Raw genomic sequence first — 19,291 nt, forward strand, 5'->3', positions numbered from 1 at the left:
GATGGTTGATGGTAGTTTACAGATTATTTCCACCAAACTGTGTTGTGTACCTTCTTTCCTGCAGTATCCGATCACCTGGAGATTCTCAAAACCACACAATTAGAAAGCCTGCGCTCGTATATAATTCTTGGGGACAGTTTCCTCCTGAAGATAAAGAAGAGGCACAAAATGTCACTTCGTTCCACAAGCCTTTCAACAATCCAAGATTATTGAAATACTAAATTACAAGCTCACAAGATGACTAGATGATTGTTTTTCTACATTTGCAATGCAAACAAAATGATGGATTAGAAAGGAAAACCCAGCAAATATTTTTCAATGTTATTTATGAGATAGATCTCAGCCTGATATGCACAAAAGAAAAACCGCAATTGGTGGTGATGGGGGAGAAGAGTAGAGCGGGAAGCAGGACACAGGGGGGGGGAGCAAGTGGAATCTCACCACACACAAAAAAAATTAAAAGCCTTTGTCAGGCTCAAAAAGAGAAACAGACTTAATTATTATTTTGTGTTTATTCCATTTTGGGAGCTTTATCTCAAACTATAACTTACAAAGAGCAATTAGGAACAAATGGCGCCCAGCATGAATACTTCTCTGGTGGATTCTCAGGGTTGATTGTCTTCATTTCGGCTCTTACATCAGCAGCATGATGCATTGCCCATTGGAAACCAGCATGACTAGCTGCAGAAAAAATGTAAGCCACGCAGTGATTTAAACCTATGACTTGCTCTCCACGTTCCATAGGGGACCTGCAACCTGGACCACGGTGTCATTTCGTCCAGATAAATGGTTTCCTCCAACGAAGCCGAGCTATATTAGTTAGATGATCCTGTCATGTGAGCAAAAGGAGGAGACACACATATAATTTCCTAGAATAATCCAGAGAATTACCATACGCCTCCAATATTGATCGCCTGGGAAATAATTTTAAAAGCATTTTAGAATATCTTCCATTTTCTATTATGAGCCTTTGGATTTCAACAGTTTGAAAGAGGAGGGGGAGAGAGAGAGAGACTGTGGCTTCAGAAAACTAATTACAAAATGGTGTTTTTTTTCAAAAAACAAAACAAAAAAACAAAACACACGCACAAAACAACTCAACTCTAATGGAATGAATCAGTGAGTGAAAAGATTTCCATACAAAAAGATCAATGTTTGGAAAGGCAGGCAGAGCTTCTTACCTAAGCATCTTTCCTCTCCACATCTTTGTTTTCCCATTTTCTTTGTTCTTATTCGCTCACTAATTAGCTGAGGTTTTTTTTTTTTTTAATGCCCCATACACTGGGTTAATTTTGTCTAACTCAACAGCAGGGGTTTCTGTAATAATAATTCACATAGTGATGTCAATGATTAAAATCCTTTCATTACCATGGCACCTAAAAGAAAAATGATTTTGAAGCTTATACACAGTCATTGGGCATTGAAAGACCTTTTTTTAGAAAGAAAGAAAGAAAGAAAGAAAGAAAGAAAGAAAGAAAGAAAGACCCACAAAAATAAAATGAAAACAACTTGGAAAGATTAGTTGTTGCTAGCAGAACAAATGAGATCTTCGTTTGGGGTGTATTGCAAACACAAAGCTGTTTGAATCAAAGAGCATTTATTATCACTACAATCATGTCGTCTGCCACTTTTGACAAAAGCTTTCTAATAATGTACTTGAAGAATGCAAAATAGGCATTCAGAAGTGCTAATTTTCTGTCTTTTTTTGTCTACGCTACTGTCAAGCCACAGATAATCAGCAGAGGGTCAAAGTGCTCTGAGCTGCCTGTTGTCAGCAATGTGGTGGAGGTGCTCAGGGCTGGAAAAGTCATTCGTCATCAGGCAAACTCAAGAATTTAAAACATGTTTTCATGAGTCAGAATACAAAGGGCTTGATGCAGCAATTAAGGATGGTAACTGAAATTTTTGCTTTAGAAGATTTCAGTAAGCCATAGGAACAAATGAGCCACTCAACTTTTCACTCCTTGAGGAAGGGTTTTCTACCCAGAAATGCAGTTCATTTTGCTTATTACCAAAGATGAATGCCTTGTGAATTCACTCGGAATCAAGTGCTATCACTAATAGAAAGAAAGGTCTTTGCAACAGTGGCAAAGGTACTACTGTCAGAGCCGGCCTGAGCATTTGGGCACAATGAGATGGCTGCCTCAGGCAGGTAAATTTGGGTCCCTTGAAAGGGCAGAACATCCATTGTTACTTAATGTATTGTTGTTGTATTTTTACTGCCAGGAAGTCAGAGCAGGGAGAAATTTGTAGGACTTTTCTGCCTCAGGTGCCAAAACAAGCTGATAGGCATAGCATAAGATGTGGTTTGGCCCCTTGTAGTGACAACATTGGGTTTTTTTGCATTTTAATGGGAAACTACTGGGATTCACACTTTTTGAGTCTGAACTGAAAATTCACTGAATTCACTGGAGTGAATTTCAGACTGAAAAAACCGAGAAACTGGGAGGTCCAAAATTGTCAGTTCCATCAATCCCTAGCCATGGGTACTTTGCACCTAGATGGGTGAGAGATGCTCCTTGCTTCTCTGCCTCAGGAAATAAAAGATATTGGACACCATGAATGCTGTTGACAAGACTCTGTTTCCCTGCTGTCCTGTACGTTTTTCTGTCCTGCAGTTGTTTCAATGGAGGGGTGAAGATCAAGTTAGTTGTTACTCTGGCCAGATTAATATGACAGATTTAGTAATTTGTGAAAACTATACTGAAACCACTTTTGCAGTTTCAGGATCATTTTTTAATCCTTGGGGGAAAGGGGAGATGAAGACTATTGCATTTTCAAAATAATTTTCAATAATAGTTTGCCCTGACAAAGAACTGTTAAAAATTGTGGAATATACATCACTTGATTTGAGAGAGGAAATGTTAAGCATTTCAGAAATTTTGCCTGAAGTTTCCCTTTCCTTGAAATGCCATAATTTGATAAAACACTTTAAACTTTCAAACTGGGCTCTGTCTGCTACATAGTGGATCAATGTATTTTTGTGTTCAAAAATGGGCAGAGAGTCCAAACAGGGAAGAAAATGAAACAGAACACAAACCAACAGCTTCGGTGTGTATAATGGACTACCAGGAGCCAATCTGACCTAGACCTGGGGGAATCTCATCTGAGGACTTCACAGAAGGCAGTAGTAGATGGTGGGTTCAGGCAGTAGTACTCACCTGACCTCTAGTCACTCACATCACTGAAGCATACTGGGGTACAAACTGAACTGAATTTCTCCCCATCCGTCATCAACACACCTGTACCCTTACTTTGATCTCAGTCTGCTCTGAGCTCTAGGAACTCAGGTGCAGTTCTTGAATAATATTGGGGCTTCCCAATGTTACTAAGAAGTTGTTGTTGTTGTTCAGTCGTTCAGTCGTGTCCGACTCTTCGTGACCCCATGGACCAGAGCACGCCAGGCACGCCTATCCTTCACTACCTCTCGCAGTTTGGCCAAACTCATGTTAGTAGCTTCGAGAACACTGTCCAACCATCTCATCCTCTGTCGTCCCCTTCTCCTTGTGCCCTCCATCTTTCCCAACATCAGGGTCTTTTCTAGGGAGTCTTCTCTTCTCATGAGGTGGCCAAAGTACTGGAGCCTCAACTTCAGGATCTGTCCTTCTAGTGAGCAGTCAGGGCTGATTTCTTTGAGAATGGATAGGTTTGATCTTCTTGCAGTCCATGGGACTCTCAAGAGTCTCCTCCAGCACCATAATTCAAAAGCATCAATTCTTCGGCGATCAGCCTTCTTGATGGTCCAGCTCTCACTTCCGTACATTACTACCGGGAAGACCATAGCTTTAACTATACGGATACTAAGAAGTATCATTGGTTAAAACTGTGTGTGTGTGTGTGTGTGTGTGTGTGTGTGTGTGTGTGACATTACAAAGATATTGACTAGTATTTTCAGTAGTACACACTCGGAACATGCTCTGAAGAAAAGTTCTCCCAAGGTGATTCATCCATTCACATAAATCAAATGGCCAGTTTAAAAAGGAGGTCAGCAGCAGGATAGTTGGAGCAAATGTGCATTGGGGTTGTGTCTCTTCTGTAATTTGCCTGTGGCTAATCTGATGGGTTTTTCCCTTGGTTTTTTTTCTTTCTTTCTTTAGCATGCTGCATTTCCCACTGCTCTCATAAGCACAAATAATTGCTCCCATTTTTTAAAAGGAAAGAAAGCAGAAGATAGCCCCCTAGAAAGCCAAGCCACTGTGCTAGCTTCAGAAATTAATATTGAATACTCCTAAGTAAAAGTTGCTACTGATAAAGACACTAATATGAAAGCTGTAAATAATAGCCCTATTTAAAGAAGGCTCTGGGCAAACTTTATGAGTAGTTTTCTTCTCTAGCTGAATGTTCAAGGATAGGAGTTCCACTGTAAGCTCAAAGAGAAATTTGAGAGTTGATGCTTCATTTCTAGTGCTTCTATAGAGACTGTAACCAAAGGTGATTTGTTAGCAAGCGCCCACATAATGAAGTCAACCTGCTTACTTTCTGATAGTTTGAGGAATAATTGGGGAGAGCACTGTTACACTCATGTCCTCCTTGTGGGTTTCTCATAGGTATCTGGTCGGCCACTGTGAGAACACGATGCTGAACAAAAAGTAGGCCTTGCCGTCAGATCCAGCAGGGCTTTTATTATATTCATAGATTGCTTCCTCTCACTCCGAAATCTAAGGTACTCTAAGCTACAAGAATCAGCAAGCCATCACATTTTTAAAGGCCGGCAAGACTCCTTCCTGAAAGCTTTTGTTTGGAAACTACAAACCAAACAAAATGGAAAACCCAAACTTTCTTGACCTCTCAGGCTTATGGGCACTCAGCCTTTATAAGGCTCAAGCTGCACTCTGGTGTAACTCATTTTCTGAAAACCACCCACAGCAAGTTTTCAATTAGGCAAGGAATAAATCAAAGAACCTATTTTTTCTGCCAGCACCGCTGTAATGCATAAAGTGCGCACCTGAGTTACTGCTCTTCTTAACAGAAGGACACTCCTAAGTAAAGCAGAGAAGCTCTCGGGACCACACTCACCATGTGTCTTCTCCCTCACTCTCTGTCTTACTCATGACAGCTTTCCCTTCCTGGAATAGATGCTTTTGTCATCTCTGCTTCAGGATGTGTTGAGTTTTTCGGAGTCTCTCTCATTATGGGCTTTGTAAAGGGGACCTATAAGAAACAGCAAACTTCTGTCACTGCCCTTATTGTCTGGTCTGGGATTTAATTTCAATACATCACAAACAACCAAGACAACCCTGGCATTGCAATTTGTCACACTTTTTTATGAGCTATATCTCACTGAAGTGCATTCTCCCTAGCCTACTGCCATAGGCTACAAGTCTGCAACGAAACTCTCTAACATAGTGAGGGAGGTGAAAATCATACTGGGGGCAGAGGGGGGGGGAATTAATGGCCACTACTCTACATTTCTCATTTCTGCAGACTTTCTGATTACACTTCCAGCAGCCAAGCTCAGTAAAAGGGCTTCTTCTCCTGCCTGTGAAAAGTTTTATAAATCAGATGCAGGGGGTGGAGGAGAGAGAGACTGCAATTTTGGGCACATCCAAACCATAGTTTTAAAGCACATTTAATACACATCAACTCCTCCCCCCCCCCCCGCAAAAATAATAATCCTGGGAGCTGTAGTTTACTGCTCCCAAACCTACTGTTCCCAGCCCACTTAACAAACCCAGTTCTCAGGTTCTTTGGGACAACCCATGTGCTTTAAATATGTTTAGATGTGGTTTGAATGCCTGATGTAGATGTGACATTTATTCTGATGTGAGTGCTTTAGATAGTTCCTGGATGCCACTGAACCCTTGAAAGCCTTGGATCCAGGAAATATTTGAAAATGAGACTGTGCAGTAAACTACTGACCCAACTTTGAGTGCTCTGTTCAGGGCACCACATATCAACAAGGGTTCGCTGAGATTGCCACCCAATTTTTGAATTCTGTTCAACTTCACTAAGTCTGAGCTTATGGGCAGAAATTATGAGGCAGCAATGAAGGCAATATAGACCTTTTTAACAATTCAGGCACGCCTTTGATGTCTATATTAAGTGAATTTATTTAGTTTTTGTCTTTTAAAAAACCTACCTCTTTTAATGTTCTATTACACTTGCATGCTTCTATTGTCTTCCAAGACAGAGGGATGCCAATCCAGAGCTGCTGTATGCAGACAAGCACCTTAACTGAGATATATATCAGTTAAGGTGCTTGTCTGCATACAGCAGCTCTGGATAAGCTGAAATACATATCTGAAATAATGAACTGACTAGTTAGGGCTCTCCATGCCTCCTTTTGCTCAGACAGGAACAGTTTACCAGAACACCGAGGCAGATAAACCCACCTCCAGGGATCAGTCATGGCAGGTGATGCCCATTTGGACTGGAAGGGCAGAAGGCTGGAAGACCAACCGCAGGTGGAGCTAGAGTCAATGACAGGCACACCCAAAAACTTAAGAGCTTTATCCCCATCCTCTCTGCTGAGTTCTACAATGCCAACACTCAGACTAAGGAGGAGGAAGCAGGGAGGCAGTGCTGGCCTCTGGATTGGTTGTAAGTAGCAAGGTAGGCAAACTGAGGTTGGTGGGGCCTTACAGAGTAGCCTCTACTGCCAGAGACATAGCTGATAATACTAAAGACTAGCAATGGGCGGAGGGAAAGTAAAGGCACAAAACAGTCGCAAACAAAACCAGGATTAATGGTCCTCTAAGGTTATTGGCCAAGGATATCGTGATTTTCTGCTAGATAAATATCAGGAATGTCCTTTATAAACCAAGCAACCTTGAAAGTAGGAGTGTTGCTGGGGGGGGGGGGGGAGAAATACTTGTTGAAAAGACAAACTGACTGCTAAGTCAATAAAATATCTAATGTTTTAAGACACTTGAATACCGCATTTCTTGCAATCTGGAAAAAGAGCTCAAGAAGATATTGACTCAGCCAAGAAGTTGGGATGTCTCTGCATTTCAGCCTCAATTCCCCTGCCCCTCAATATCAATAAATTGTAATAATCAGCCATGGAGTTAAGGAATATAGCCCAAGATCCCTTGAGAAAACCAGCAAAGGGAATGGGCACACATTCATATGCATATATTTCTTTTATATCACATCCATCCTGCAACCTGTATAAATAGACCTACTGAAGGTATAATAATTATGTTACCATTCCTCCAAAAGCATATGGAGACATAAAAGTCAAAGCATTCATCATCTCAGGGTGGTAGGCAAAGTTTGCAGCTTAAAAAGAATGCTGTATTTCTCCTTAAATAGTCATGTCCATTTTGGAAGTTTGGAGAGAGAGAAAAAAAAGCCACTCTCCAAAGCAATGGAATAAACCTTAATTTCTTTCTGGTTTGGTTTTTTTTAATGAAAATGTTGTATTTGGTCAATTTGTTCCTCAACCCTTGGCTGCTTTGTATGGAAGTTAAAACAGTCTCCTTTTCTATTCAGTTATGATCAGAGAATGTTTTGATACAAAATTACACGCTGCTCTGAGGGTTTGTGAATGTTAAGTCTTATTCCTCCATGTGATTGATCTATTTCAGATTCTTTGTAGTCACGCATCCAAATCCACATTTGATCCATAACTGCCAGTATCAACACAGAAAAGGGAACAAACCCTCTCAGATTATTAACTGCTGGCTGCATTCTTGGAAAAGGACATGGCTGGGCAATTGTCTAAGTGGCATCGCGTTCCTGTTATTTGCCATTGTGTTGAGGGATTTTTCAATGATGGACAGCAATGAAAGGATAGGAAACGACATACAAGCTGTCCCCCTGTGTAATATATGCAGAAGGGTTTCACAATAACAATTTGAGAGTCAACGGGGAAGCTTGGCACAATGAAGTGCCATGAATCAGGATGATCAAATGATTTTATTAGTTTACTTTAATTAGTCAGATCTATTACCATTTTTTTTTAATATGACCAGGAAGAGGGAGGAAGGCAGGGGGGGGGAGAAAGTAATTGTAACTAGTTTATCAAATAAGGCCCTGGCAGAAACCATGCCACTGATAACTTGCTTTCATTCAAATTAAGCATGCTGTTGTTGTTGTTTTTAAACTGCCTTCTCTGCAATAATTCATCTTTCATATGTTGGAAGCAGAATATAAAGGATAGTTGTCATCGGGGGTTTTTTTTATCCTGAATTCTGGAGAATGAATTCCAAGGGAGAAATTTGTCCCTTTAGAACCCTACACGGCAGGTGTGACATTAAAGCAAACACAGGATTCTTTTAAGAAGAAAACCATTAATTTATCTTCAGGCTGCAGGGTGTATCTCCGCCACAGTCTAAGCTCAACCAGGACTTCTGGCCTCTCCACCATCTATGTGACCTTCACCTGGTATCATGACATGCCCACTAGGAAAGAAAGCTTTCAGGCACCACGATAGCTATTTCCAGAGCTTCCTCTATGCAAAGACGAACAATTATTATAAACTGTAGCAAATTACAGATGGTAGTGTCTGCAACAGAGACTACAGTAGACCAGGCTGGGGCAATTATCGAATGAAAGAAAATATTATTATTTTAGGAAACGGTAACGTTTTAATACAATGTGAAAAATGATGAGGGAATAATAAATGGAGAGCATAAAAGGAGCTAATAATAAAAAGAAGCTTGGTGAGGAATCCCGCTGTCATATTTGCATTTACCCTGAAACTAATGCTGTGCACATTTTGGAATGCAAATAATTCATGAGAGGAAGCAAAATGAGGATGTTAAATAATAATTTTCCCCTTAATGAGGAGCTGTACTTTGATTGAAGGCAGCTTTAAGGTAGCCCAAACTAGGCCTGACAAAAGAGAGTGGCCTTAAAAAAAAAAAAAGATTATTTAAAGGAATATGTTAGAATAGTTATTCCATTATCTGAAATCCCCAGTATTAATACATATTTGAAATCTTATTTCTAGTTTTCAAAGATGCATTAGAAAGAAAATGAATTTCATATGCGACATCCTCTATTTCTCCTCTTCTCCCTCCCTCCCTTCGCCTCTCCTCCCCAGAAAGCAGTACCATTCAAGATTTTAGGATTTCCTACTTCTTCACTCTACAAAAGACTGTGGGACGGTCAATGCCTTGACCTAATGCTAAGGTTACCTCTGATTGCATGTATATTGTACCACCCACAGCAAGTCAAAAAGGGATTTGGAGACACTTGAATTATGAAAACTCTGTGCTGGGGTTGACCTATAACGCCTTACAGGACCCCAGGACCGCCTCTCACCATACTAACCAACCCAGACCCTGCACTTGGCACCTGAGGCCCTTCTCTTTGTCCTCACTCCCCAAGAGGTTCAGAGGGTGGCAACAAGAAAACAGACCTTTTTAGTGGTGGCTCCCGAACTGTGGAATGCTCTCCCCAGAGAGGCTCGCCTGGCACCATCATTACATGGCAAAAACACTCCTCTTTACCCAGGCCTATGGCTACTAAATTAGAGGGATGGGGGTGGCGCTGTGGGTTAAATCACAGAGGCTAGGGCTTGCCAATCAGAAGGTCGGCGGTTCGAATCCCCGCGATGGGGTGAGCTCCCGTTGCTTGGTCCCTGCTCCTGCCAACCTAGCAGTTCAAAAGCACATCAAAGTGCAAGTAGATAAATAGGTACCGCTCCGTCGGGAAGGTAAATGGCGTTTCTGTGCGCTGCTCTGGTTCGCCAGAAGCAGCTTAGTCATGACCCGGAAGTTGTACGCCGGCTTCCTCGGCCAGTAAAGCGAGATGAACGCCGCAACCCCAGAGTCGTCCACGACTGGACCTAATGGTCAGGGGTCCCTTTATCTTTACCTTTTATGGCTACTAAATAATCTATGGCCTGTAAAAGTGTGGGGAAAGAACTATCATGATGATTATTATTTTACTATTAGGCTGCCTGTCAGTGTGCCTTTTAGTATGTATTTATTATGTTTTTATCACTGATAGTTTGTATTGTGTTTCTAATGAGATCTTTTCACAAAGAGTGGCATATAAATTGAAATAACAGCAGCAGCAGCAGCAACGCTACAACCACCAGAGTTTTGGACAAACACTAAGTTTTTGAAATTTGTTTGAAATGTATGGAAAAGATTTCACGTTCTCAGGCAGGGTTTTTCATTCAGATCAAAGAATTAGCTACATTATATATGTCACTTAGTGATCAGCTGCCTTGGGCAACACTCAGTACAGTTATGCCCTAAGGCTACTCTCAGAAGTCGCATTGACTTCGTGGCCCAGCATTACTAAAACATGCATGTTGTTCTAGTGGTGTCAGGTCATTTGATCTCAATAGTTGTGTAGATCTTCTTCTTTTAATGCAAGTACAATAGGCTCCTCACTTTCTACTGAAAGTACTTATTTTTTATTGTTACACTAATATCCCACCTTTTCTCCACAGCACTCAAAGTGCCATACCTGGCTCTCCCCCTCTCCATCCTATCCTCACAAGAACCCTGTGAGATATTTTAGTAAAAATAAGACACACAAATGGATTGTTTTATGGAAAACAGCTTGCAAAAATGTTCGTAGTCACAGTTGCTACTTCTTCTTCTTCTGCTTCTGCTTCTTCTTCTTCTTAGCACAGTTACACCATGTAACTCGCTCCCACAGGAGGCAATGATGGCCACAGATTTGGATGGCTTTAAGAGAGGATTGGACAAATTCATGGAGGATAAGGCTGTCAATTGCTACCAGCCAGGAAAACTATGCTCCGCCTTCATCATTGGAGGCAATAATACTTCAGTATGCTAGTTGCTGGAGTTATGGGAGTGGAGATCGCTCCCGTTCTCGTGTCCTGACAGCCGGTTTTGCACAGGCATCTAGTTGGCCACTGTGAAGAAACAAGGCTGGACAAGATGAGGCATTGGCCTGATCCAGCTATACAGTGGTGCCTTGCAAGACGAAATTAATTCGTTCCGCGAGTCGTTTCGTATTGCGAAAATTTCGTCTTGCGAAGCACGGTTTCCCATAGGAATGCATTGAAATTTAATTCCCATAGGAATGCATTGAAATTTTCGTCTTCCGAAGCACGACCATAGAAAAATTTGTCTTGCGAGTCACCTAAAAAATCGCAAAACCTTTTCGTCTAGTGAGTTTTTCGTTGTGCGAGGCATTCGTCTTGCGAGGTACCACTGTATTATAGTTCTTGCTGTATTGGGGAATATTGCACTCAAAATGTGTATAGTAGGAAAAATGCACCCTGAGTTGTTAGCAAATTTTGTGAAAACTTTTCCTCACTAAATAAATAAATAAATAAATTGTGGAATTGTGACAAACTGAACTTAAAAGAGTGGAAAACTGAGATAAAATAGATAGCTTTTTTGGAGGGGGTGGTGGTGGAAGGATGTTGCAGTGAATCAAACACGTTCCCGTGGTTTCAAAGGTTGCAAAAAAAAAAAGAGTATAAGTATGCAGCAATGGCAGGTAGAACAGCAGAGAAATGTGGAAAGAGGAGGCTGAGATGGTTTGAGGGGTAAGAAAATATGTGTGTGAGAGTTGGAGGCGGGATATGTAGTGTAACCCTCTGTTTGTCTATTCAAAAGTAAGTCCTATTGAGTTCAATGCAATTTACCCCCAGGTAAATGTGCTTAGACTAGCAGTCTTAGAACAGGTAGAGAAGGAAGAGAATAAGTAAGCAAGGGGGTAGTGAAGCCAGGGCACTTGAGAATGAATGGCGCAGAAACAATTTTTAAAGTGTTGAATCTAACAGGGAGAAGGGCATTTGGGCACCACTTCAAATAGCATTATATCAAACACTCACCCATACATTCAGATGTGAGATGTGTCTTAAAAGATGCATATGGAACTGAGGTGGAATAATAGAACCATATAAATAGCTACAAAAGGACATGTGAAGTGTCTCTGTCTCTTTAAAGAGCAAGATAAGTGATGTTTTGGCAGAAAGAGTGGTGTTTTACAGCCAGGTTCTCTGAGTATTAAGTCCCACTGAGTTCAATGGAACTCATCCCCAAGCAGGGTCTGTCTAATATTACAGCTTTTTATCCAGGAACAGTATTTTTGAATTCGTTTTGAATATTTTAACACCTATAGACAGTGTTTACCTTTTTTCTTTGTCACTTTAATTGTACTCGAGATGAGTTGGAAACTGCAATGAGAAAACAGAAGGTGAGATATAAATCCGGTATATTTAATTGTTTAATTTATACAGAGATCATTGTTAGAAAATGTACCGCTTCAGGACTGTATTGGACTAATTGTCCCTAAAACATAAAGTTGTAAAAGATGCTGAAAAATCTTAATTTAATTAGTTTAATTAAATTCATTAGAGCTTCTAAAGGAGATTTAACACTAATTTGAACCTCTAAAATTGAGAATTTAAATTGTTAATCAGTCAAGTGAGGTACTGGGTTACTCTCATCATTATGCATATGGATGGGAGTGCTTTTCAACCAAGAAGTTTGCCTCTGCCAGGCCCTGTTTACTACAGGTCAGACTTCTCAGGAGGTGAAAAGCGGTGTATTTAATTTAAATATGTTGTCATTTCTTGTACCAAAAGACTGGATTTAAACTACAGCTGCCAAACTATGAACAGAAGAGAACCTCAGGCTCTTCCAAAGTCTTTTGGGCCTGCGGAAGTGGAAACAATGTTTGATGTCCCTTCTATATAGGCTGTATCTTGGCTTGCACGACACTGTGCTTGCTGTTTTTCTCTCAGCTTTGTAGTCATCACATACACAAACACACACACAAAAATATTTTCATTTTCTGCCACCTTTGAAATTCAAGATCCAAAGGCCAATGGTAACAATGCAAATGCACAGCGTTTGCCTTCTTCAGTTCCCAGCTATGGTGGTCAGATGAAACCTACAAAAACAATGTTGACACTTTCTGTTTCCATCAGTGAAAAGGCCCATGCTGGTGTCCATGGCTGTCCATTACTGATTCATCTCTGATTGCACACCCTCCAAGTGTCCCTCTTTTCCAGGGACAGCCCCAGATTTACAGAAGCCATCCCAGTTTTTTATTTGATCCCGAAATATCCCACTTTTCCTTAGGACGCCCTTATTTTCATTCGAGAAATGTTGGAAGGTATGGAGTTATGTGACCCTCTGGGACACTTATCTTGTTTAGATTGTGTTTTACGGCTAAGTTTGAAGTGCTAGGGTGTTTTGATAAGTTTTAAATTCAGTGTTGTCATCTGCTTTGTTTGCCAATTTGTGAGGAGATTCTCCCAGGAAGCAGGATTACAATCCATTTAATCCTGGTAGCATCACAGAGCAGCAGTGAGGTGTTGGCGACCCAAATTGGGTACACCACACAGACTGCCCCAGCAGCCAGTTTGCTGTCTTCAGATGTAGTAGAAGATGCTGCCTTGTTTCCAGTGTTGACAGTTGTCAGTCCAGTCAGCTTTAGTACATGGAATGAAGAAAACCCTCTTGTCCTTCACATGAGACAGCTAGATGTCTTGCTGTGGTCCTGTTGCTTTATGATACCTCCTGAAGCAGGTTGCTCAGCTTCATCGTACTGACCCCTCTCTTATTATCTTAGGGACTCCACTTTGGATTTGTGTAGGGCTTACTCCTTAGCCTTTTCTTCTCCTAAATATATCCTTCAGGCAGTGGAGGTTTAAAATCAGTGTTTTCCTTCTCCTAGATGGACTACCTGTTGAGGAGAGTGCAGGTGATTAAATAAATCAATCCTCCTGTAAGACTGGGAATATCCCCTCACTCAACCACTTTAGGATATTCCACAATTCTTCAGCAGAGTTTCTTTTCTTTCAGCAAAGGAAGCGGCCCACATATATATCAAACAAAGCTTTAATAATAAAGAAAATTGTAACACAATTTATCTGAGAGAAACTAAAACAACATAATGAGGCAAGAATGACAGTTGGTATCTAACTGAACTTAACACCCAAAGGGAGGGGCCAATTCCAAAGCTCAACACAAAAGCCCCGCCCACCAGATGCCAGACATTCTACTTTTCAAATTAGGCCCCGCTGTTTTTCTTACACTACCTTCCCAGGTTGATGAGCCCCACCTGCTCCCCACTTTCCTCCAAAGCACATGAAGTAACTGCCTTCTTCACCGTTAGACCCATTGGTCTTGTCCACTCAATTAGCCGGGGCCTGTCTTTGACGTCCCGAACTCACCGAGCGTTTGAGACCCATTGGCTACCTCACCTGGTTTTGATCTGTATACAGTCTTTGAAATTATCCATGATGGCTATTTTTCACTGGAAGGGGCAGACACCAGATTTTACATGCTGCTCATGGCAGCTGAAAGGTAATGAGTGAAGAACTGACAATATTTTAGGGGATTTAAATAGTTTCTCTCATTATTTTCTTCACAGCAGGCTTGAGGGCAAACATTTAGCAGGAAAAATACCGAGGGTTAAATAGCACTAAGGAGGAATTCAAATATATTTTAAAATATAGTTTTCTCCTGGGATTTACTTCAGAAATTGATTTGCATACTTGTACAAAGAAACCTAATGATATTTTTAAACTTTTGTGAGGATTTTTGTATCCCTTGCTTAATCTTTAACTCCTGACTTTAGCATTATTAATAATATCAAATATTAGCCTTTAGAATGTTAGCAGACGAGCAAATGAAGGAATGTGACTTGCCGGCATTGTTTCCTTTATGAGCAGAACTGCTGTTTTAATTTAAGTAGATAAAATTCCATTGCTGGAATGCCTCCGGAGTAGGTTAGACCCTTTTGACTAATAATGGTGGAAGAGAAACATTAATGGGCAGAATTAATGAAAGCGCTGGACAACAAGATAGAATGAGCACTTTGGATAGGTGGAACCAATTTCTGTCATGAGACAAAGATTTGTAAGAGTGGAAGCAGTAAAGTATACAAGGCCTACACAATCATTTCAATCCTGCTGGCTGTAACTGTTAGCAGTAAACTGCCACGTCACTGTGACTCGTGACTCATCTTGGGTTCCCTATAAATGTAACCAGCTTTCTCTCTGAGCCTCAGTTAGTCTTCAGAGTCTGAGTCAGTCTCAGCTCAGTACAGTGGTGCCCCGCTAGACGAATGCCTCGCTAGACGAAAAACTCGCTAGACGAATGGCATTCGTCTAGCGGAAGCTGCCCCGCAAGATGAAAAAGTCTATGGGGCTGCTTCGCAAGACGAAAAATTTTCGTCTTTTTTTTCCGTTTAGCGGAGCGCGGCTGTCATTGCTGCTTCGCTAGACGAAAAAACCGCTAGACGAAAAAATTCACAGAACGAATTATTTTCGTCTAGCGGGGCACCACTGTATGTGAGTGTGTTGTTGCAGACAGAGCAGCTCCAGGACTCCAGTTAATCAGTAACCAAGATCTGTGCCTCTCTGAAGAATCAGACAGTTGCTATGAGCACTCTGTGTATGCTCTTTCACTATGTTGTTTCTGCACAAGTTAATTTTCTTCAGTAAAGTTTTATTCTGTTTATGAAGAAGACTCTGTGTTGATTAATTTACCGCTGCGAGACAGTTTCTTGGGCCAAAGTTTTTGTAGCATAAACCACAGGGTAGTCTAAACCATTGACAGGGAACTATTCTGAGTCTGGGGGCCATATTCTCTTCTGGACAACTTTCCATGGGCCACATGTCAGTGGTGGGCGGCGGCGGAGAAATGTGGACAGAGAAATGAACATGCATTTTACCCTTGTCACAACCCCTCTCTATGCTCCACCCAGAGAGGGTGTGGCTAGGGAGAGGAAGTGTTTGGGGACTCACAAAGGCCAGTCAAAGAGACCAGCTTCTTTTTTGACTCCTGAAACTGAAGCAACTTCACCTCCCCACATTACAGTATTACATTTTCTTCAGCCAATGCAGCTTAACTCATCCATCAATTAATAATATTTAAAAAACCTCCCACTGTGAACTCTGCTTGCAGTCTTTTAACTACATTTCTTTACCATCTCTGAGGCAAGCATATACATATTTTAATTATCAAGCCTATGACTAATCACCAACTTGTTGGATATTAATGCTGACATACTCCCTTTCTTTTATTTCTTTGGCTATTTTATAGGCAATGTCCTTTTTTCTCAGTTATACTGCTGTTGTGTGAGTTTATGATTACAGGAAACCAATAGTTTTGCAGTTTGCAGCAGGTGGAGGGGGTGATAATATGGTTTAGAATACTTCAGCAATTTTTTCCTTGTTAAACGGATCTCATTAATTTGGGAAAAGGGACTGAAAATGTTTGATCATCTGCACCCTCAGCTTTGCCCCCTTAGACCACATGGTGCCATTTCAAATAATTAAAAGAAATGAAGCGCCAATCCCTGTTATTTCCATATAAATATGGTCATTAAGAATCCATTTGCCAATTTCATTTCAAAGAGATTCGTAACAGTAGGGTGGAATGGTTAAATGGTCATTTAAAATATTAATTTCTTTTTATTCTTGTAGAAATAATAATCATTAATGCGGGTCTACAATTCACAAAGAAGGCTCATAACTTGAATGCAACTAAATTCCATCCTACCCGTTATATACTATGCAGGCATGGTATTGTCCATATAGGTGCAAGAAAATGGAAGTAGTGGCTTTTGATTTCTAGACTATTCTTGACTGGGGAAAGATCTCTCGAGGAACTGAAGCACAATTTTGAAGTTTTAGCTTCCGTGTTTTGAATAGTGATGAGAAAACTGGCTCTACCATACATCATAATTTGCTTGTTATGAATCCAATGGTAGAAACTCAGATGGAATCTCTCTCTATCACAAAATTCTCATTGTTTCATAATGGTGATTCATGTTATATACTATAATGCAGGAATTCAGTTCTACCACCTTAGTTAGATGAGGATGGCTTAGCGATCTGATCTAAGTACATAGATTAAAATATATTAATTCCCTGGGTTCAGAGCTTCATAGACTTGGCCACCAAAAAGTATGATTCTTAAGAATGTATCTTGTACAATTACCAGTATTACCGGTACTTTTGCCAGCTGCTTCTGTGTCTAAGAAATGACTGCACTTTGTGTGCACACCTGTAGAAAATATTCAACATATGTCTATAGTACACCTAGTCCAATGTATTTATTGGCTCAGGGCCTCAATACTTCAAGGATCACCACTTTCCATATGAACCTACCCAGGCCCTGAGATCACCTTCTGCGGGTCTTCTTTGTGTGCCTCTTCCATGAGAGGTCTGGAGGGTGGCAACACGAGAATGGGCCCTTTCTGCAGTGGCTCCCCATCTGTGGAATGCTCTCCCCAGGGAGGTTTGCCTGGTGCCTTCATTATACACCTTTAGGCACCAAGCAAAAATGTTCCTCTTCAACCAGGCTTTTGGCTGAGTGACATCCAATGCCCTTTAAAAAAAAATATGGGGGGGGCGTATTGGGTTGTTTTTATTATGTATTTTGTGTTTTTATATTGTGATTTTATGTTGTAACCACCCTGATACTGGCATGTGCAAATGTAATAAATAAATATTTATACAGTGCTTGACACAGGGTGGGGGGAAGGGGGAGTTCAGCCTCCTTACCTTTTGTGACGTACCCCCTTAGGCTGCAATCCTGCAAGTAAATTCCATCAAACTCAATGGGACCTACTTCTGTGTAGTCATGCCTAAGATTGCAACATTAGCTGCCATTTTATAAAGCTGGGAGTGTTAACTTTTGTAAAGAGTTTGGGATGGGTTTTGTGAATCTCATTCATTCCTTCCCCCACTTTTTCTCTCGCGACTCAAGCACCGTTTTCTCTTTCATCATCATTCGTAGCTTTGTAGCTTTCCTTTCAACAATGGACTCCAAGCAGTTAACAGAAAGAGATGGTAATAAAGAATAAAATACTACGGTAATCTGCAAATAGTGCCACCCCCCCACACCCCCCGTCCATCAAATGTCTACTATACAGGGCTGGCCCAAGACATTTTGCTGCCTGAGGCAAAGGACAAGGTGGCGCTCCCCATCCTCTATCACAAACAGAAGCCAACCATTCTGGCATTTGAGTCTCATTTCAAGACTCGCCATAGGAAAGCATATCCTGCTCCATCTGAAGCCATCAGGCTTGTTTAGGGGATCCCAAGCAGATCCTGTTGCACACACTGTTCTGTCTGCTCCACACCCCTCAGTATCTGCCACCTTAGGTGGACATCTCACTCTGTCAAATGGTAGGGGCTGGCTCTGCCACTACACTTGTAAAGTTACCATTGCTATATCTACCATGCACAATAATTTCATGTCTATATAGGTGCTGTCCTTGAGACTTCTCATAATTTGCTTATCCACAGATTTTTCAAAGCTGCCCAGCTAGAATCATCATAACGAATTCTCGGAAAAGTGGTAAAAAGCCATGGTGCGGTCTGAAATGGGTGTTCCCAATGTTACCGTTTGTTATATTGGAAAAGGGAGAGAAAGTAACAGCGGAGGAGGTAGGCTGGTATGAGTCATTCATAACCTGTAGAAGGCACCAAACGTTGTGTTTGCTCTTTGTGCTTCATTGTCTGTGTTCTCCTCACTATGCAAACTTTTATTTCCCTGATTGCTTGTTTGAGAAATAAAATAATTCTTTACTCAAAGAATAAACATTGTTATTCTACTCAGAAAAGAAGAAAAGTATTTATGAGCTATTGTCATTCACCACGCAGTCTTGGAAAAATATTTTAATGTTGATCAGAAATGAGCTAATACACTTAAATCATCACAATTTGAATTCCAAGGTTATGAGAACAAAACTGACATGACTGGTGTCACAATTTCACATAATAGAGAAGCATACTGTTGTTCTAGAGCTAAAACAATGTAACGATCAGAAAATTGATTCCTTATGTTCAAAGCAATTCTGTCGCCTTTCATGAAGCTGTGATCTTAAAACAAAGAAACAGAATGATTATTTATTTAAATTATTATTATTATTATTATTATTATTATTATTATTATTATTCCCCACCCATGTGGCTGGATTTCCCCAGCCACTCTGTGCAGCTTACAACATATCCAAAAACATAATAATATCAATCCTTAAAAATTTCCCTAAACAGTGCTGCCTTCAGATGTCTTCTAAAAGTCAGATACTTTTTTATTTCCTTGACATCTGAAGGGAGGGTGTTCCTCAGGGAGGGTGCCACTACCGAGAAGGCCCTCTGCCTGGTTCCTTGTAACTTGCATTGAGGGAACCAGCAGAAGACCCTCGGAGGAGGACCTCAGTGTCTGGGCTGAGAGATGAGGGTGGAGACGAGGCCGTTTAGGGCTTTAAAGGTCAGCACCAACATTTTGAATTGTGCTCTGAAATGTACTGGGAGCCAGTGAAGATCATTTAGGACTGGTGTGTTTTTGTCCTGGTGGCCACTCCCAGTCACCATTCTAGCTGCCTCATTCTGGATGAGTTGTAGTTTCTGAGTCACCTTCAAAGGTAGCCCCATAGGACC

At 41.0% G+C, this 19,291-nt stretch overlaps 1 long non-coding RNA gene across 3 annotated transcripts; it reads right to left on the reverse strand.

Annotated features, from left to right (window-relative positions):
• Positions 1–70: 70 nt before the first annotated feature.
• On the reverse strand, positions 71–12,408 carry LOC117047770. 3 transcript variants are annotated; one of them, XR_004426765.1, is made up of 5 exons: positions 12,015–12,408; positions 4,946–5,151; positions 1,182–1,317; positions 552–829; positions 71–144 (listed from the first exon to the last, which is right to left on the reverse strand). It is a non-coding gene; the product is annotated as an uncharacterized LOC117047770 (long non-coding RNA). The 3 variants fall into 3 exon arrangements; XR_004426764.1 differs by lacking the exon at positions 71–144 and having other exon boundaries at positions 498–829; XR_004426766.1 differs by lacking the exon at positions 71–144 and having other exon boundaries at positions 498–829; positions 1,182–1,376.
• Positions 12,409–19,291: the final 6,883 nt, after the last annotated feature.

The sequence above is a fragment of the Lacerta agilis genome, chromosome 6 (assembly GCF_009819535.1).
Source record: "Lacerta agilis isolate rLacAgi1 chromosome 6, rLacAgi1.pri, whole genome shotgun sequence".
Classification (NCBI taxonomy): Eukaryota; Metazoa; Chordata; class Lepidosauria; order Squamata; family Lacertidae; genus Lacerta; species Lacerta agilis.